At 45.7% G+C, this 19645-nt stretch overlaps 1 long non-coding RNA gene across 1 annotated transcript; it reads right to left on the bottom strand.

The window, feature by feature from the left end:
• Window positions 1-1397: 1397 nt before the first annotated feature.
• On the bottom strand, window positions 1398-19645 carry LOC107501043. The gene is made up of 4 exons (XR_004953712.1): window positions 19553-19645; window positions 19293-19468; window positions 5188-5405; window positions 1398-1602 (listed from the first exon to the last, which is right to left on the bottom strand). It is a non-coding gene; the product is annotated as an uncharacterized LOC107501043 (long non-coding RNA).

The raw sequence follows: 19645 nt of genomic DNA on the forward strand, positions 1-19645 counted from the left end.
CCCGCGCCCGGGCGACCCCCACCCCCGGCGGCCTCAGGCGCGCAGCTGCGGGACACACAATCGCCGGCGCCCCCTCCCCGCCCCCCGCGCAGCCCCTCGCCCAACAAAAGCTGCTTTCTTTCCGCACAACAGATTAAAGACCAGGAGGGGGTGAAAAATAGCTTCTCCAGCCCTGGCGGGGGAGGGGCGCGGGAAAAGCTGGGGCTTTGGGGACTCTTTGATGGAGAGTGTGTGGGAAACCCGGAGGAATGTGGCTGCCGGGACCGCCGCTGCCGGGCGAGGCGCCGGGAGGAGGGTCCGCCCCAGGGACCCCGCGTCCCCCGCGGCCCCGGCGCCGCCCGCCCCGGCTCTCCGAGCGTGTCCTCGCGCTCTCTCGGTCTCCGTCGGTCTCCCACCTCGCGCCCCCGCTCAATTCTAATTTCTCCAATTCTAATTTCTCTATTTTCTTCCTATTTCTCTTCTAACGTTCCTTTTTGCGAGGCCCCTTTCTTCCTCCCCCTTTTCTCGTTTCTATTCTCTTTGTCTCTCGCTCCTTGTCTTTATCTTAATCTAAACGTCCATCCTTTATCTTCTCTCTTTGTCTAGGACACACTCTGTGCCTCTTTGTGTCTGTTTCTCAGTGGCTCCTTCTCTGTGCCTGTGGCGATGGTTCTCGGTTGGCTCATAGAAATGCGGCTGGATTTAGCGCGGTCTCTGAGGCCTGGGAGGAGGGAACCTGGGATATGGACAGTTTGTTTAAACGTCCATCGCTCTGCACACGTGTGAGTGCAGATGAGAGCTGGCAGGGGAGGTCTGGGAGAGCCCAGAAAGCTTCAGGGAGGACACTTGGGGAGGCCTGGTCCTCCAGGCCAGGGTTGGGTATGAACTGGGGGACTTGGAGGCCTCCAAGGGTTCAGAATTATTTTTGGCTCAGTTTAATTCAGTCTCTGGAAGGAATTCCTGGCCCAGGACCGGATGGTGGCCTTGGGACCCTGATGGGAAATGGGTTGGGTCTCCTGGCCCCCTCCTCTCTAGTCCTTGGGACGAGCTTGGGAGAGGAAGGGGGCTGGTTCAAGACAAAGGGCTTCCAGGTGGATGGGGGCAGGGACCTTTCATGCAAAGACCGTGAGGTATATGCTGGGAAACTCAGCCTGGGATCTTGGAAACCCATCATTTATTTGCACTTGGCTCTGCCACTCACTGACAACCTTGGATACATCCTTTCTCCTCTTTGGACATCAATGTCCCTACCTGTAAAACGGGGTATTTGTTTAGATCAGTGGTCCTCAAGCTTTTATTCCATCCACAGATTCCAAGATCTGATTTATTCTACATGGCTCGCTTATATTAATTAATGTGCCTTCTCATTTTGTATTTATGAAAGACAAGCATTCAGTCAGACTTTCTGATTAGCATGATTTATTACTATGTGGAACCGTTCTAATTCCAGTCAAAGACACCCTAGGGAGACGCCCAAAGCCCTTGGTGCTTCAGTAGTCTGTGCGGCAAAATCCCATGGAAAACTATGGGCTTTAGAATCAGATGACTTGGGTTCGAATCCTGAATCCGCTAGTGTCCAGCTGTGTGACCTTACGAAGATCACCCCCTCCCTCTGTTTCTAATCTGTAAAAAAAAAAAAAAAAAAAGATATTTATAATATCTACCCCAAGAATTATGCTGAGCATTACATCAGATAATAGATATAAAAATGTAAGAAATGGGTGCTCAATAAATAACAACCTTTAGAACGTTGATGGTCTACACCAATGCTGGCCAATAGAACTCCAATAGAACTATAATGCAGGCACAAATGTGAGCTACATATGTGATTTCAAATTGTCTAGCAGCCACATTTTTCAAAAGAAATTAATTTCGGTAATGTATTTTACCTCACCCAACATACCCAAAATATTATGTGAGCACTCCTCCTTTAACGTAAAATTAAAACTATTAATTTTACATTGTGTTCATGCTAAGTCATCACAATCTCGTGTGTATTTTACAGTTCAGCACACCTCACTCAATTCAGACTGGCCACATTTCAAGTGCTCAGTTCAGCTTGGCCACATTTCAAGTGGTTACCAGTTGGGCAGTGCTCATCTACTTAGTCAGAAAGTCAAGATAGACCTTAGAGAGGAAAGGACATTTGAACCGAGTCTTGAGGGCTGGGTGGGATTTTGATACACAAAGAGAAGGGAGGAGGAAGACAGGAGGGAGAGGACAGAGGATGGTGTGAACAAAGGTGCTGATCAGCTCCATTGAGCAGAAGCTAGAGGATGGGGTGGATGCTAGCCAAGACTGGATAGACAAGTAGATGCAGGTAGGGTATTTGGAGAGCATTGAATGTCAGGCCAGGAGTATAAAGAATGTGGGCATTAATATTTCAGAATGACTGTCTCTGAGGTTCACTTTCTCTTCAGGGAAGGAGGCAGCATCCTTGTGGGTACTGTAACTACAGCTGATTCTTTAGTGCTAACGATCACTTATTGAAGATACACTATGACCAGGCGCTATGCTAAGCACTTTATATTATCGCATCTACTTTTCTCTAGAAGCCCTCATACACTGCTGAAGGGAATGTGAAACTTTGGAAAGCAGTTTGGCAGTTTCCTGAAAAGTTAAACATAAATTGATTATATGACCTAGCAATTCTTCTTCTAGGTAGCTACCCTAGATAAATGGAAACATGTCTCTCCAAAGATTTGTAGAGAGATATTCATTGCAGCATAATTCATTACAGCCAAAAAGTGAAAACGACCCAAAGATCAATCAATTGATGAATAGGTAAACAAAATGTGGTATGTTCATTCATACAATGGAATATGATTCAGCAACAAAAAGGAATGAACTGCTTATATATGCAACACATAGATGGACCTCAAAAATTATGCTAAGTGAAGAGAGAAAGAAACAAAGGAGCACATATTGTATCATTCCATTTATGTGAAATTTCCAGAAAAGGTAAATCTATAGAGACAGAAAGTAGGTTACTGGTTGCCTAAGGCTGGGAAGAAGAAGGGGAGTGATGGCTAATATGTAAAGAGTATTTTTTTGGGGGGGGAGGGGAATGGGGAATAAAAATATTCCAAAATTGATGTGACGATTGCATAACTCTAAATATGCTGAAAATCATTGAATTGTATACTTAAAAGAGGTGAATTTTATGATATGTAAATTATACCTCAATAAAGCTCTTTAAAAAGGGAAGAGAATTCTCCCAACAACTTTTATGATAGATACTATTATTATCCCACTTCACAGCTGCAGAAACCTCAGAAAGGTAAAGCCCAAAGCTACTGAACTAGAAGTGAAGAAGCCAGGTTTCAAACCTGCAAAACCGTGGTCTTTCTCTCTGGGCTCTCCAGCTCCCTTGAGGATGCTTGAGCAGTGACCTCTTTCTGGAGCGTTTAACTCACAAGTTTGATGCCAGACATATTTTCATGCTGCAACAACTGCTTCTTAGATGACAAGGGTCAGGGGGAGGCGGCAGAGAGCGTGGGGTAGATTCGGGATACTGGGAGAGGAGCCTCCTTCGTGAGAATGCTCAGGCAGCAGCTTGGCTGGGGTCATCCTCAGCTACCCTTGTGCACTGACACCCCCTCCCCAACCCTGTCTCCCTCCCAAGGGACAAAGGAACTTGGCTCTAAAGCTGAGGGCAGAATATGAGCCAGAGACCTGACCTGACCCCCACCTTGGAATCTACTGGATCTGGGGCCATGATGGGGGGAGGGACTGTCCCCAAACCAAACTAACAAACCAAAAAACACTGTCCCACTCAGCCCTGTTGTTTTATAATCACACTGTAGGACAAACTTGAGTTGAAAGTCATGAGAACTAGAACCTTGAAAACCTAGTTCAAGCCCCCGTCTTATCTTTAAACTCAGTGTGCTTGAGCAACTCGCTCACCTTCTCCAAGCCTCAGTTTCCTCATCTATGAAATGGAGACAATAATACGCCTCTCAGAGAGTGGTTGTAAGGATTTGGGTGACATCAGGCTAAATTCACTTCATTTTATACCATCTACCTTACATGTCTTAAGTTGTTAATGGTTTTAGTAATTCCCCACTCGAAAGAAACAAAGTTAAACAAGAATGGTAAAAATAGTTAATAATAAGAATCAGCATTTATGAACACTGATTTTGTGCCAGTTCAAGTGCTTTATATACATTAACTCATTAATCTTCATAACAACCCATAAAGTTGGTATTATCATTACCCTACTTTACAGGTATGAAAACTGAGGCTCAAAGAGTTTAAGTAAGTTGCTCAAGGTCACCCAGTGTGGAAAGGACAAGAGGATTGACTCTAGAACCTTAACTTTTTGCCATTAAGAATGGAATAGAATAGAACTTAAGAAGATACCAGCCTGGCCTATTTATGTATATGAGGATAAGGAAAAGCAGCAGTCAGTTAAGATGATAGATCCATAATAATTGGCCAAATTTATGAACGTTTCACCATTTCTAAACCATCCTGCCATGAGGCCCCATATACCATCTTCATGGAAATGCAAGAGTCACCATGACAACCTTTAATGTAAACTATTGTATTTTAAAATATTTTTAAACAAATAAAAAGATTTCAACTTAATGTTTCAAATATGTAACACTTTCACTTGGTTCAAAATTGAATAAAAACAAAAAGCCATAAGGTGAAAATTCTTCCCACCCCCACCCCTATCTCCCTTAGCCCGCCAGTCTCCTTAAAGCCAGGCAATATTGCCAGTTTTCTTTTCAGGGGGAAGGGAAGATCTGATACTTTATGAAATTAGAAAGTGTGTGCTTGGTTTGTTCTGAAGCCACCAGGCATAAAGTCTACCCTACTCTGGTTGATTTCTTCAGGCTGGCCTCTGCCTGATTTCCTGTACCCTTTGATGCACCACTGCTTTCTGCAGGTGATGGTTGGTCCCTTAGGGAAATGGTTGGTCCCTTCTCCCTCTAAACTTTCCCCCAGGAATCCCCTCCAATACCTACTGTGCTCCTGATCACATTCCCTCCCACCTCTAGGTCCAGCTGGTTCCTCATCCCCCAAGGCCTGCAGAGCCTATAAATGCCAGAGAATGTTTCATCATTTCACCGAGGCTGATGGGGTAGAGGTGGATCCAGAGGTCACACCTGGGCGGCCTCAGGCCAAATCTAGAGATTGAGAATTGTTTTATTTGTCAGAGGGAGGGGTTTGCCCAGTAATTTCAAAATTGGAAAAGCTCACCTGAACTTTTCTGATTTTCCGGCTTCCTTTAAAATATTGGCAGATCCAGCCACACTGGTCTTGCATTCGTGCATGATTAAATCAGGGGGACTGAGTGGCAGTTGTCCCCTTTAGAAGGCGTATGTACTCTCTGGATTGTCATGGTCCCCATCACTCCTTGTCGGTTAATGCGGTAGGCAGATTAATGGCTTCACCAAAGATGTCTGCCGTCCTGGAACCTGAGAATGTGAGGTTACAATGCAAAGATGAGTTAAGGTTGAGGGTGGTGTTAAGGTTGCTCATGGGCTGATCTTAAAATAGGGAGATGATCCAGATTATTTCGTTAGGTCCAATGTAATCACAAGGGTCCTTAACTGGGAAAGAGGGAGGAGGAAGAAGAATGTCAGAGAAAGAGATGCGACTATAGAAACAAGGTCATGGAGGTGCCATGTTGCCGGCTCGGAAAATGGAGAAAGAGGCCATGAACCGAGGAATGTCAGCAGCCTTTACCAGGTGGGAAAGGCAAAGAAATGGGACATAGTCCTGTCGATACCTTGACATTTTAGCTTAGTGAGATCTGAGGGTCAGGGAGCGGGACACAGCCGGTGAGAACTGTTGTAAGCATGTGAGACACTTAGCTTAAAATGCTCCATAAAAGGCACCTATTGTTACAAGGAATGGGTTCGTGAGGTGGGTCCCAGGCAGAGGAGAGTCATGAGTGACTCTCGCTTTGGCTTTTCTCCCTCCGCTCTCATAATACCTCTCTGCCTGGTTTCCTTCCCAGAGCCCAGTACTCACTGAGATAGCTGGGCTGAGCAATTAATTAGGCCTTGGGGGCTGCACATGGTCATCACTCAGAGAGGTGGCAGGTGTCAGCAGTCAGTGGAGGAATTTGATCCCTGATTGAGAACAGGATTAGGGAGTGAAAAAGGAAAAGAAGGGACTAGGCCTCAGGCTGGATAAAAGGGCCATCAGAGCTACAGGTAGAAGAGTTCAGGAGCAGTTCCTGAAGTGAGGTGCAAGGTGGGGTGGGGCGGGGGGGTTGGTGCAGTCTGGAGGCTTGTTTTGGGCGATGCTGGCTGGTGTGGGCATGACTGATGGTTTAGGATCGCTGAGGGGAAGCAGCAGGCTGACTTGCGGGGAGGGAGCTGACAGACTAATTTATCTTGATCGATTATTGATGACCGATCGTGGCTTACTATGTCAGACTTACCAAAGATATTCATGTTTAACAGTGCATATCACTTTAACATAAAAAGATGAAGTTGCATTTAAGGTAGCAGTGTCTGAGAAGGAAAATCACATGGCCAGGAAGATGTAGGATGCCACGTGGACAGCCACACGCCACATGTAGGGCCCTACACCCCAGAAAGTCTCCCGTTTCCCAGCCCCATGTCCTTAAATGTTTTGGGCTTTTATTACAATTCTTCCACTCCTTTTCTGAGTATTCTGGGCAAGTTTGTTTGTTTGTTTGTTTGTTTGTTTATTAGCAAATACACATATTTAATATATGCCAGGCAGTGTTCTAAGTGCTTTACAAATATTAATTTATTTAATCATCATCGTAACAACCATTGATAGAGGTATTGTTATCTCCATTTTATAGATGAGGAAACTGAGGCACAGAGAGGTTGAGTAATTTGCCCAGGACCACATGGGTAGGGAGTAGGTGTATTTTCTGAGCCTCAGCCTTCTCAGCTGTTAAACTGGGATAGATATACAAATACCCTCCGCATAGCAGGATTTCTCAGCTTTGGTACTTTCAAGGCAGATAATTCTTTATCATCGGGGCTGTCTTGCACATCATAGAATGTTCAGCAGAATCCCTGGCCTCTGCCCATGAGATGCCAGTAGCAAGCCTCCCTCCTAAACTGTGGCAAACAAAAAAATGTCTCCAAACCTTGCCAAATGTCCCCTGGAGGCAAGTTAACCCTGGTTGAGAACCACTGCTGTAATAGGATTTGGGGAGGATTAAATGAGGAAACGCATATAAGATACCTCCGTTCATTCCTTTCCCCACCCTTCTATACCTATACTCGGCGAATTTTGACTCCTCAGAACCCCTTTTCTCTTTCTGTTTCTTTACTGATCTCGAAGATGTGCCCAGCTAAATGTAGACTAGGTGACTGAGAGCTTCTTGGAAACCGGAAGCCGGCTCCAGGAGTAGGACCTGCATTTTGGTCCCACCACACCCACTAACTTGTTGCATGGCCTTGGCAAAACCTCTTTCCCTGCCTGAGCCTCAGTTTCCCCATGTGTACAGTGAGGGGATTGACCTAAAAACTTTCCAAAAGATCTCACTGCAAATATCAGTAACCGGGTGATTCATACCAAGAACAAATTCCCCCTCAAAGTACAAATTCTTTCAGAGACTTAGTCATTCCAGGGTTTGAACTTTCTCGCCAATCCACTTGAAAAATTCTTCCAGCTTAAAAAAAAAAAAAAAAGCTATTCGAAAGCTTTAAAAAAAAAACTATTAGAAGAAAGTAAAAGTTTCAAAACCAGATCCTAAGCAAACACCCCTGAAAACAATACACACAGGCGCGCGCGCTCACACACACGCGCGCGCAGCACCCAAGGTAACCCTGAGAACAGGATATGAAACCTTGCAGGCTGCCACTAAGAAATGATTCACAGGCCTTTTGAGATGCTTCTATTTCAAGGCATGATATGCCCACTGGATCTAGTGGCTCCAAAATCAAAATAAACCTTAAAGAAGCTGCCATTTCTTATCTCAACACGGAGTTAGCCCAGCCAACATCCTCAGGTCTGAAGATCTTCAGCCAGAAGACAAAGTTGAGTCCTGTGAATTCCCTTTCAGTTCTATTTCCAGTCGCAAGCTGCTGGCTTGTTTAAAGAAAGTCTTTTGCATCCACCTTTGGTTGGCTGACCCGAGTTTAAAGCAACAGAGCCTAATGGGTTTACAACACAGCCTGCGAGTTCATAAGTTTCATTTTGCAAGGCCCCTGTATGGTTCTGTCCTGCTGGGTCCTGGGCTGGTCATTCCCATAGCTGTCTCCAACTAAACAATCATACCTGGCTTGAGTATTGTGCATATCAATATTATACTTGCCCCAGGCCAGGAAACATAAATTTTAGCACATCGTTCAAAATTTCATGCTCTTATGTAACATAGAAATATAAAAGTAATTTATTCATTCAATGAAATGCTTATTGAACACTTACTATATGCCAACCATTGAGCTTGGCGCCAGGGATGTACTGGTGCTAAGATACTGCGCCCGCCTTCCAGGAAATAGGAACAAAAATTGAATAGGAAAAACAGACATGTTAAATATCATAGAAACATATGGACCAATTCCCTATAAGAAATGTCCTATATAAAAAGTGATAACAAAGTTGGAGCAAAATTTAAAGAAATGCAAGTGCTTATGATATGGTTAAGTATGTTCTCATCTGTGCTTACCCTTGATTTTTTGCTTTAGATTTAGAAAACTTCTAACTTTTACTGATGCTTTAGTTGCTCCCAAGAATCCTACAGAAAGGGTCATCATTTGGCCCAAACCTACTTTTCTTACCAACTAATTTCCTCAGCCCAATCTTATGTTTACACCACCACCGATTGCTACATGGAGTCTTCACTCCTCTCCTTCTTATCTTCCTTCAGGGTTTGCTCATTTTCCGCAGGAAGCATTTGCAGACCAGTCTGGCCACGTCCTCACTATTCCTAAACACACAGAACCCATGCTCCTTACTTGGCTTTTAGCCTGTTCCGACTTGTGACCTCTCTTATATTTCTGTCCTAAACTTTTGCCTAACTTGTGAATTAGGGGAAAGAGGATAAGAACTGGCATTTATTAAGTTTTTCTTGGTGCCAGGCATTTTGCTAGCCCCTTACTGTACCTTATGTACCTGGCACATAGAAAATGTTCAATAAATATTTGCTGACCGAATGCGTGGGTGATCTCACGTAAACCTAATAATGACTCTTTGAGGCAAATGCCATTACTATTCCCATTTTAGATATGAGGAAACTGAGGTACAGACAGGTTAAAGCCTGAATATGAGCTCTGTCTGCCTCCAAAGCTAAAGTTTAGGCTTTTTCTTCTACTCTGGGTTGCTTTGTTCGTAATTATTTATATACATGTATCCCTAAAGAGTCTTGCACATAGCAAGTGTTTAATAGCCATTGCTCGATAGGACATAGACCATGTTCCCTGCTTTACCCCATCCTAGACATTATTATTTGCTCTCTTCTGTGGGTTCATTTTCTTTATTTCTACACTTAGTTTAAAAACCACTCCACTGTTACCTGTGCCCTCTGCCCCTTCCACTAGACTGTGGGCAGCATTAATGCAATGTACCTACTGTGTCCCTGGCTGGCACATTGTTCATGCTCAATGAAGATTTGCTGAACAGGTTGTTGTTGGTGACATAGTGGTTTGAATTATGTCCCTAAAAAGACATGTTCAAGTTCGAACGTACCCCCAGTACCTGTGCGTGTGACCTAATTTGGAGATAGAGTATTTACAGATGTAATTAAGTTAAGGATCTCAGAATGAGCCCTAAATCCAAGAACTAGTGTTCTTATAAGAGAAAGGGAAGTGAGATTTGAGACACAGAGATAAGGCCAAATGAAGATGGAGGCAGAGATTGGAGGAGTCATGAAGCCTCAAGCCAAGGATCACTGGCAGCCACCACGAAGCCGAAGAGAGGCGTGGTACTGATTTCCTCTCAGAGCCTCCAGAGAGAACCAGTCCCTCGGACACTTTGATTTTGGACTGCTGGATTCCAGACCTGTGAGAGAATAAATTTCTGTTGTTTTAATTCACCGAGTTTGTTACAGCAGCCATAGGAGACTGATATGGGGATAGAGCCAGAGGACAATCCTGGCTAAGAAATTCAGGACTTAAAGACAATCAGCTTTGACTTTGGGGCCTCACCGACCTGGCTTTGGCATCTACCTGTTCTATGGTCTTGATTAATTGACTTTGCTCCTCTGAGCCTGGTTTCCTTCTTTGCAAAATGAGGAAAGTATTAGTAATAGCTAATATTTGTAGAGTGCCAGGCAGTGTACTAAGCCTTTCCCATGCATCCTAAGACTCAGCCTGGATAAGAGGCCAGGAATAACCATTAATAAAAAACAAACAAACAAAACAAAACAACAAACAAACAAACAAACTGGGTTTGGAATTTACAATACTACCTTGCCACGTTTGAAGAAATCTCCACCTGGCATGGTTTTGCTTTGAATCAGACAATGGGCTAATTCATGAAAAGAACACAGATGGAGTCAGTACCAGGGTCAAATCCCAGCTCTGGCATTTACCAGTTGGGTGAACTTGTGCAATCTGCCTTGCCCCTCTGAGCCTCAGTTTCATTGCCTGTAAAATGGGGGTGATACAGTTCCCACTTTGTAATGTCGACGTTATGAATTAATTAACTTATACAAAGGATTGCATGTAATTATGAGCTGTTCCGTAAAGAATAGTGGCGTTCTGGCACATAGTAGGTTGTTAATGAGAGAAAGTGTCTGCTGCTGCTGAAGATGGTGGCTTAGGAGGGGACAATCCAGAACAGCAAGCGAGTGAGAAGAAGACTACAACAGCTGGTGGCTGATTTTCCCAGAGAAGGACTGAGGGATAGCGAGGGCCTCTCGGGCAGCTGCTTCCTGGGGTTGTGATGTCACTGGTCCATCCAGGAGGCCACAGTACCAGCCCCTGTCACTGCCTCCCAGCTGGCCGGCTCCACTTCCTGCGCTCTGAGCCTGCCCTTGCCTTCTTTCTCATGACCCTTGGGAGGCAGCTGGACTACAGGTCAAGAAACAACTCCCATCTGGCAATTGGGAGAGCAGGGATCCCCCACTACTCCCCAGGACTCTTGCACCTTGGGAGGGACCCTAAAGAGTGACTCTTGTCCAGTGGTTTTCAAACTGGTTTCCTTTAAGCTCTGGGATTCTGTGGAAGGGCCTCAGGCACCACCGAGGGTGGGAATGGGAGAGCTTGGTTGAAGCAAGGGGTACACTAAGCAGGCCAGGTTCTTAAGCCACCCCCTCCACTCTCCAGAACAGTCCCACTTTTATCTGGTTTATGTACTGGATCTTCATATAAAATTTTAAAAAGGATTCTGTGACAAAAGAAAACCTTTGGTCTTTTATGGTATATGAATTATATCTCAATTAAACACAAACAAACGAACAAACAAACAAACAAACCTCCGATCTGTTCTAGCCCTTTCATTCTGTAGGCGAGAGACTGAGGCCAGGTAAGAAGGAGCAACCCATTGAAGGTCACCCAATGCATCAGTGATAATACTGGGAAGCAGGCCTCCTGCTCTGTAAGCGAGATGCTGTTTCTACACCACGTGGTACCAGGACTGTGGCGGGGGACAGACAGCTCTGACTGCCTCATGCCCTCGCTCTCTTGGGCACAGCTCAAATGCAAAGTAGAGCCAACTCAGTGACTAAAACAGGCAAGTTTAAGGCTCAACATCCAATCACCTTGCCTCTCTGAGCCTTAGTCACCTTCCTCTGCACAAGGAAGTACTGGTACCAAAAGAGGGAAGATTGAATGTATTAGTTGTTCTTTGAACAAAAATTTTTTTAAGCACCTACTGTATGCCAGGCATTGTACTTGGCTTTGAGAATTGAGGAGGGACCTGGATGTTAGTCTCCTGCTGTCATGGAAACTTACACTTTTATGGGAGAGGCCGATAATAAACAGGTGAACAAAGAAGGAGGGAAAATGTCAGAGAATGATCAATTCTATCACGAAAATAAAAAGGATGGTAAGGTGGAGACAGAGAGCACTTCCGATTAGATTGGGATTTGGAGAGGATCCTCTAAAGAGATATTTGAAGTGAGACCTTAAAGAGGTGAGGACCTAGCAAATTAATGCTAATGAGCAAAATGCGAAGGATAAAACTGATTACCACGGGTATCCATCTGTGTTACAACTGAATTATTATTATAAATACACAAATGCCATGTACTCATGTCACATGTTTGTTTCTCTGCTTGCATTTGATAATGGTAACTGTTTACATTTTTTCGTACATTCACAGTGTGCTGTATTCTCTTCTAACCATTTAGATATGTTGCTTTATTTAATCTTCATAGTAACCCTTTCAAGTAGGCACTATTATTTCCACTATCTTACAAATAAGGAAACTCATGCTCAGAGAAATTAATTGTCTGAAGCCACACAGCCAGAGAGTGGTAGAGCTGAAACTTGAATCCAGTCAATCCAGGGTCTATGAATTGCCTAATTGCCAGTTTCCTAGTCCACTGTCTACACATAGTAGGTGCTCAGCAAAATGGATGTCTGCATTTGTTTTGGGGGAGAGGGAGCTCTGGCCAGCTGTTCAGCCATTCCAGACCCTGGGCATAACAGATGACTACCCCTTGAGTGGAGCATGGGGTCCTTCTGCCTTGCCCCCACCAACCTTCCAATATAGATCCAAATCGGGGGGTAGGAATGACTATTAAGAATGTGCTGGCAGGAGACACAAGAGTGTCTGCAATCATCTATGTGGATTGTGAAACCTAGACAAGTTCTGAGACTGTGACTCACAAATTTTACGTCAAGAAGGAAATTACAAAAAAGTAACAACTAAGAGCATCACTTCACAGAGCATCTTTCCCTGGGCACCTGACCTTCTATTTTAGTCACTGCAGGCATCTGGAATACAGATGGGAGCCTTTTACATCCTCCTCCAAGCTCAGGGCATACTCCCCTCAGGTTTTCTTTCTCTGGAGAGCTGGGTTTAGCTCTTCCAAAGCCCCCTGATCTTCAAGTAGCTTTCTAAGATGATGGTCCCTGCTGGAAAGCCTAGGTTTGAATTCTGGCTCAGCCGCTTACCAGCTGAGTGCCCTTGGCAAGTTTCTGGACCTTGATATCTTTGTTCAGGGCTAACCAGGGCTACAGTTGCCCATCTTCTTGAGCTCTAACAGGGCAGACCCTTATCTGTGTGTTCATTTCTGTATCCCCAGGGTCTAAAATGGTGACCAACATAGTATACCTCTAGCAAATTTTTTGCTGAGTAAATGAAAGTTCTAGCACCTAGACACATAGTGGGTGCTCAGTGTCTGGTCACTGTTGTTATTACTACCAATTCCTGAAAGAGAATCTCCTGACCAGCTGACCTCAGGGTCCTGCTGCTTTAGCCTGTATCTCCTTCAGGGTCAAGGGTTGGCACAGCATAGATGATTGCAGACACTGTTGTGTCTCCACTGGTTTCAGTCGGTCCTGGATGGCTTTACTAGTGTGAGTCAGGGTCTCCCAGAGACTGGGCACTTGGGCTGGTGGCAGGAGGTTGGGCAGAGAAGACTCTGAGTTTGCAAAGTTCAGGAAGAAGTTTGGGGCGTCAAGGTGTCATTCGTGAGGCTCAGCTGGGCCTGCCAGCTCTGTAGATGCTCCTCTCCCAGGCCTCTCCTCTCAACTGAAATCTCATTCCACGCCTCTGGAGACTTCCCCAAGAATGGTCTATCCTTTGGGATATAGGGACCTTCCTTCTGCAGCCGGGGTGAGGGACAAACAGAAAGAACACCTTGATAAAAATAGGGAAATTGGCTGCTTGCTTTTGGTCAAAGTTCCAGCAGGAACCAGATGGCTCACTGGAAGGGCCAACTAGAGAGAGTTTAATGAAGGGTCTCTGTCTCTCAAGGGATTGGCAGAGTCAAGGAAGGGGTGGAGGGGCACCCAGGGACTAGCAAGGCAGGAAGCCCTGGCCACTGCTGGCCTGACAGGGTGAGGGGAAGGAGTGGTGAGAGCTGTGTGGTCGCAGGAAGGGGGCTGTGGCCTTGGGTAGAACTGCACATGGTCACCCTACCCCAGAGGGAAGGAGGGAGGCAGGGCAGCAGAGACCTGTCCCCTCTCTCTTCCTTTAGACATCGGTCTTTTGCCAATGTTTCCACTGAACAAACCCAAGTGGAAGCCAGAGAGCAGAGGAGCCCAGGTGCTTCCCTGGGCGGAGAAGGAGGGCCAGCCTGGAGGGCAAACGATAATGCACAGCAGGCTCTGTTTTTGTTTTCAGCACCTGTTTGTGTGAAGGGCTTTACGTACATTATCATATCATTATATGTATCGCATATATTCCGACAGTCGCTCTGGGAGGCGAGGAAACCAAGTCTCTCAGAGAGATGAAAGTGCTCGCCCCACGTCACACAGACAGGTCTTCTGACCCGCAGATCCATGCTCTTTCCCTGTAGCGTGACTCCGATGGAGCTCATGCTGACTTCCTGGCTGATATGTTCTAGTTTCCAGGGAAATCCCTCTTGACTGGGTGATACTGTCTTAACTGGGAGGAAATTCAAGGGACAGTGTGGACTGAGGACAGGGAAGATGTTGTGCACTATGGAGCCTTTCTGGTGCTTACCAAATTGTTCCATGGCCATCTCTGAGGATGAGTCTCAGTCATTCTGTCATTCAATTGCTGTGAAAATGGCAAAGCAAGGGGAGCATCGCCTGGGCTTGGGAGGAGCATCACCCATGGAGATCAATGAGTAACTAGGTACTTACCACCTGGCAGTTCTACCTCCTAGAGGAATACGTGCGCGCGCACACACACACACACACACACACACACACACACACACACACACACATACAAAGAGGCATATATGAAGATCATCACTGCAACTTTTTCTGTAACAGTGAAAAATGGAAAACTTCTAAATGTCCGTTGTTCAGTGTTTTGACTGGACCTAGAATTTGAATTACACAAGTGAGTGAGTAATGACACAGTGAGGTCGATGCCATTAAAAGTTTCATTACTTACAGTTCCCAAGAGGAGGGGTACATGAGCTACACAAGGTCACATGGGGAAGCACCGGGGTCCTTCAGGAAGCAGTAGGAGATGGGTGAGGTGGGGTAGGCAAGGTCGAATAAACTTAGAGTTGGATACTTTGAATAATGTCCGCAGGCTCTGGGCTCTAGGGGTGGTCTCTAGCCATCCAGTACCTGGCCGGGATGATTTAGGGCAGGGGTTATATTGACTTGGTGTGAGAGTTAGATAGAGGAGGTGGTTGGGGATAGGGCTTCGAATTGGTTGCTTTGCATATGAAAGGCAAGTTGTGGCCTCTAATTCTCTAGGAATTAGCTAGCCCTGAGAAGGACAGTCTTTCCAGGATTAGCAAGACCCTAGGATGTGAAAGCAACAGAAAATACAGAAAATTAAACCCGCGATTAATACATTTGGGGAATGACAAACGACAACAATAACAGTACATTCATACTTTGGAATATAATACAGCGGTCACAAATAGTAAGGTAAGTCTCCACGTTCCGGCACAGATGACCCCCAAGACATTGTTAAGTCAAGAAAATAAATTGTGAAACAATAATTACCTATATGAGTCCATTCACATGTGAAAAAAATAAACACGAAATGAATCTTAAACTTCTATGTACCTAAACGTATGTGTGCAATGCACCAAAAAAAATGTATGAATGGACACCAAATGAGCATCAATAAGAAGAAAGTCTTTTACTGTATCTGTTGTCTTGAAAAATTTATTGTGAGTATATATTCATGTATTACCTGTGTAATTAAATAGAAAAGAAATAATTTAAAAAACAGCCCAGGGGGAAAAGAAATTGGGTATAGGTGGTTAAAAGGTACAAACTTCCATTTGTAAGACAAATAAGTCTTGGGAATGTAATGTACAGCATGGTGACTATAGTTAATAATACTGTATTATATATTTGAAAACTGCTAAGAGAGTAGATCTTAGAAGTTCTCATCACAAGAAAAAGTAAATTTGTAACTATGTGAGGCTATGAATGTTTACAAAACTTATTGTGGTAATGACTTTGCAATATATACATATGTCAAATTGTTATGTTGTATACTTTACACAATGTTATATGTCAATTTCGATAAAACTACAAAAAAATAAAAATAAAAATATAAGAATAACCCTCCTTTCCCCTAGATAATGTCAAACCTATGTGATGAACAATGTGATGGGGAAGCTTTGGGGCTGGCTGGTGTGGAAGTAGAGAGGGGGGGTCTCTTACCCTGATTAGGCAATCAGGGAGGGCTTCCCCAAGGAGGTGAGTTCCGAGTTGTATTTTGAAGAAAGGATGAAAATTAGCCAAGTGAAGAAGTGGAGAAAGAGGATTCTAGACAGAGGACACAGTACGTCTGGAGGATTGGGGGAATAGCTTGCGTTTAGGAGTGTAAGATTTGAGAGGGAAAAGGGCGAGGAATGAAGCAGGAGAGGTGGGTGGGACCAGACCTTGAAGGGCCTCCTCAGCCCAGCCGAGAGGTTTGGATCTCACCCTGAAGGCAATGAGGAGCCTTGGAAGGGCTTTCAGCCTTGCCTTAAGTGGGCCAAGATGATGAGGCCAGGAAGGGGCAAGGCAGTGAGTGGGATGGGCTAGAATGAGCCTAAGGATTAGCGGTCAACCTCTCCCCCTCCCCACACTCCACCTGGGAGGCTTTGGTCCTGGGCTCTAACACAGTGACCCAAACTTTAAAGTGCTTCAGAATCACCTGGAGGACTTGTCGAAAACCTAGTTTGCTGGGTCCCCCTCTAGTAGGTCTGAGGTGAGTCCTGAGAATGTACGTTTCTAACCAGTTCCCAGATGCTGCTGCTGGTTGGGAGACCCCACTTTGAGACCCCTATTCTGACAGGCTTTTCCCTTCCCACCCCAATGCCTTTGCACTTGCTGTGTACCCTCTCCTTGGAATATTCTTCCCCAAATCTTTGTCAGCTCCTTAGAGGAGTCTTCCTTGACAACTGACTCTAAAATAGCTGCTCAGGCGCTACTGCCTCACCCTTTTTAATTTCCTTTAGAGTGTTGGTCACCGTTGGAAATGCCCTTGTTTCTGTATATGTTGACTTGTTTATTCATTGTCTATCTGCCTGTATTAAAATGCGAGCTCCAGGAAGGCAGAGTCTATCCCTGGGGGCCTAGGATGGTGCTTGGCAGGTAGCAGATGCTCATTCATCAAACTGAAAGTGGCCGCGGTGCGTTCCTGCAACCCGGGGGAGTCTGCGGGGCTAGGAGTTCTGGTGGTGGGGACACTGGTGGTGGCACCAGAAGAGAAAGCTGTGTGGATCCTGAACCGAGCTGTTGACACAGGGCAGTGGGGTGGGACAGGGTGGAGTGAGAACAAGTTTAAAATAGGCGACCTTTTCAAGCAGATGTGGGAGGAAGGAAGGGCCCCGACATCACAGCTGAGAGGCCTAGAGCTCGGTTGTGGCCCAGGGGCCAGGGTCACCAGGGCAAGCCCCCAGCCTGAGTCACTCCCACCTGTAAGTCAAGTGACCAGGCCAAGCCTGTGGGTGGGGGTGCGGTCCTGGGAGGGGTGGGTTGGGTGGGAAGACGGAGCAGCTGCTGTTCAACTGGCATCTTGTTGCTTCCCTCAGCCTTACTCCAGCCACCCGCCAGCCCACTGCATTGTAAAGGCCTGTCATCGGCACAGGTCCTCAGTTTCCCCACCCGGAAAGTGGGGGGAAGGGAGGAAGGCTAAAGTCCAGGCTTCACTGCTTGTCATGGATGACCTCACCCCAGCTCTTCACCTCTTGCTCATTGCACCCACATTTGCCTCAGGATCCAAAACCAGCCCTGCCTTAGGCCTCCATGCAAGCTCTTCGTCCTCTGTTCCCCCATCCAGTACCGCAGCCCCCCAAACCAGTGTCCTCCCTCCTCCAGGTTCGGGCGCCCTCGTTGTAAGCACGGAGAGAGCGTGGGCTTTGGAGCCTGACAGAGCTGGTCCCAGATCCGGCTCTCTCTTTGACACCCTAGTGAATCTTTACCCTTCTGACCTCAGTTTTCCTTTCTCTCCAGTGGGCCGATCTACCTTCTAGGTTGTGGTGAAGGTAAACATGAACCTATTATGAAAGTTGGTTTCCTTTGCCTTTTTTTTTTTTTTTTTCAGAATGTTTTCTATTGTGGTAAAACACACAAACATAAAATTTGCTGTCTTAACCATTTTTAGTTACGCGTACAGTTCGGTGGTAATAGATGCATTCGCAATGCATTTATTACTCTCACCTCCATCCATCGCCACAGCTCTTGTCATCTTGTAAAACTGAAACCGTGTACCCATAAACAATAACTCCTCATTGCCCCCTCCCCACCCCTAGCAACCACCATGCTACTTTCTGTCCCTATGAATCTAACTCCTCTAGGTGCCCCATGTAAGTGGAGTCATACGGCATTTGTCTTTTGGTGACGGGCTTATCTCACTTAGCATAATGTCCTGGGCTTATCTCACTTAGCATAATGTCCTCAGGGGTAAGCGTGCTGTAGCATGCATCAGAATTTCCTTCCTTTTTGAGGCTGAATAATATTCCATGATGTGGACATACCATACCATGTTTTATTTGTCAATCCGTTTGTCAGTGAACATTTGGGGGTGGTTCCACGTGTAGCTATTGTGAATAATGCTGCTATGAACGTGGGTGTACAAATATCTCTTTGAGACCCTGCTGTCAATTATTCTGGGTAAATACCCAGAAGTAGCACTGCCGGATCGTCTGGCGATTACATGTTTTTTTAAGTTTTCGAAGAATCGCCGTACTGTTTTCCATAGTGGTTGACCATTTCACGTTTTCGTCAGTGGTTCCTTTGCTTTTTTTTTTTTACCCCTTCAGTTCCAATTACTGCTTCCCTGAAGCCTTTCAGAATTTCTCAAAAAGATGAATTCTAATAGCACTGATCACCTCTGAGCTGGCCCGCCAGAAAGAAAGCCTTTGACCAGCCTGGCTGAAAGCAGAGACCATTTCACACATCACTGACTCTGCCCCAGCCTCTGGCTCGGAGCTGGTAGTGGGGCAGAAAGGTTTACTAAACGCCAACCATGCACAACGTACCCTCCTAGGTACTTCGCATGCATCACCCCCTTCATCCACATCACTGTACGGAGGTGTTATCATGCCTACGAGGAGAGCGAGCCTTGGGAGGTGTCCTGACTTGCCCAAGCAAATATTGCTGAGCCATGAGGCTGGAGAAGTGGGCAGAATCCAGCGTACCAAGGGCCTTGAGTATTCTTTATCTTGAGGGCAATGGGGTGCTACTGCCAGTTTTCGACAGGGAGGCAACATGATCAGACTTGGGCTGAAAAGCTGAGCAGGGTTGAGATAGGTAGGGAGGAAAGAAGAAGGATCATAGTTTGATTTCTGCTTCCCATAGTGGTAAGAAGGGAGGCCTTACCTTGGCACAGTGGGAAGGTGATATAAGCAGGGCAGGTGGGAAAAGAGCTGGCGTGTGCGGCCTGGAAGGAGCCATCTGAGCTGGGATTGGGCGGGGAGCTTGAGGTGGGCCCACGTTGCCTAGGCTGTGTGATCTCATGCAAGTTACTCTGTTTCTCTGAGTCTCAAGTTCCTCATCTGTAAAAGAGACTTAATCACATTACAATCTCCTGGGGAGCTGTGAGCATTCGATGTGATCATCAAGACATGCAAAGCACTTACTCAGGCCAGTCCCTGAAACACAGCAAGTGTTCGATAACCACTGAGCATTGTGGGAAGTGAGGCATCATCCTTATTTTTATTATAATAATCACG

The sequence above is a fragment of the Rousettus aegyptiacus genome, unplaced genomic scaffold, assembly GCF_014176215.1.
Source record: "Rousettus aegyptiacus isolate mRouAeg1 unplaced genomic scaffold, mRouAeg1.p scaffold_m13_p_1, whole genome shotgun sequence".
Lineage (NCBI taxonomy): Eukaryota > Metazoa > Chordata > Mammalia > Chiroptera > Pteropodidae > Rousettus > Rousettus aegyptiacus.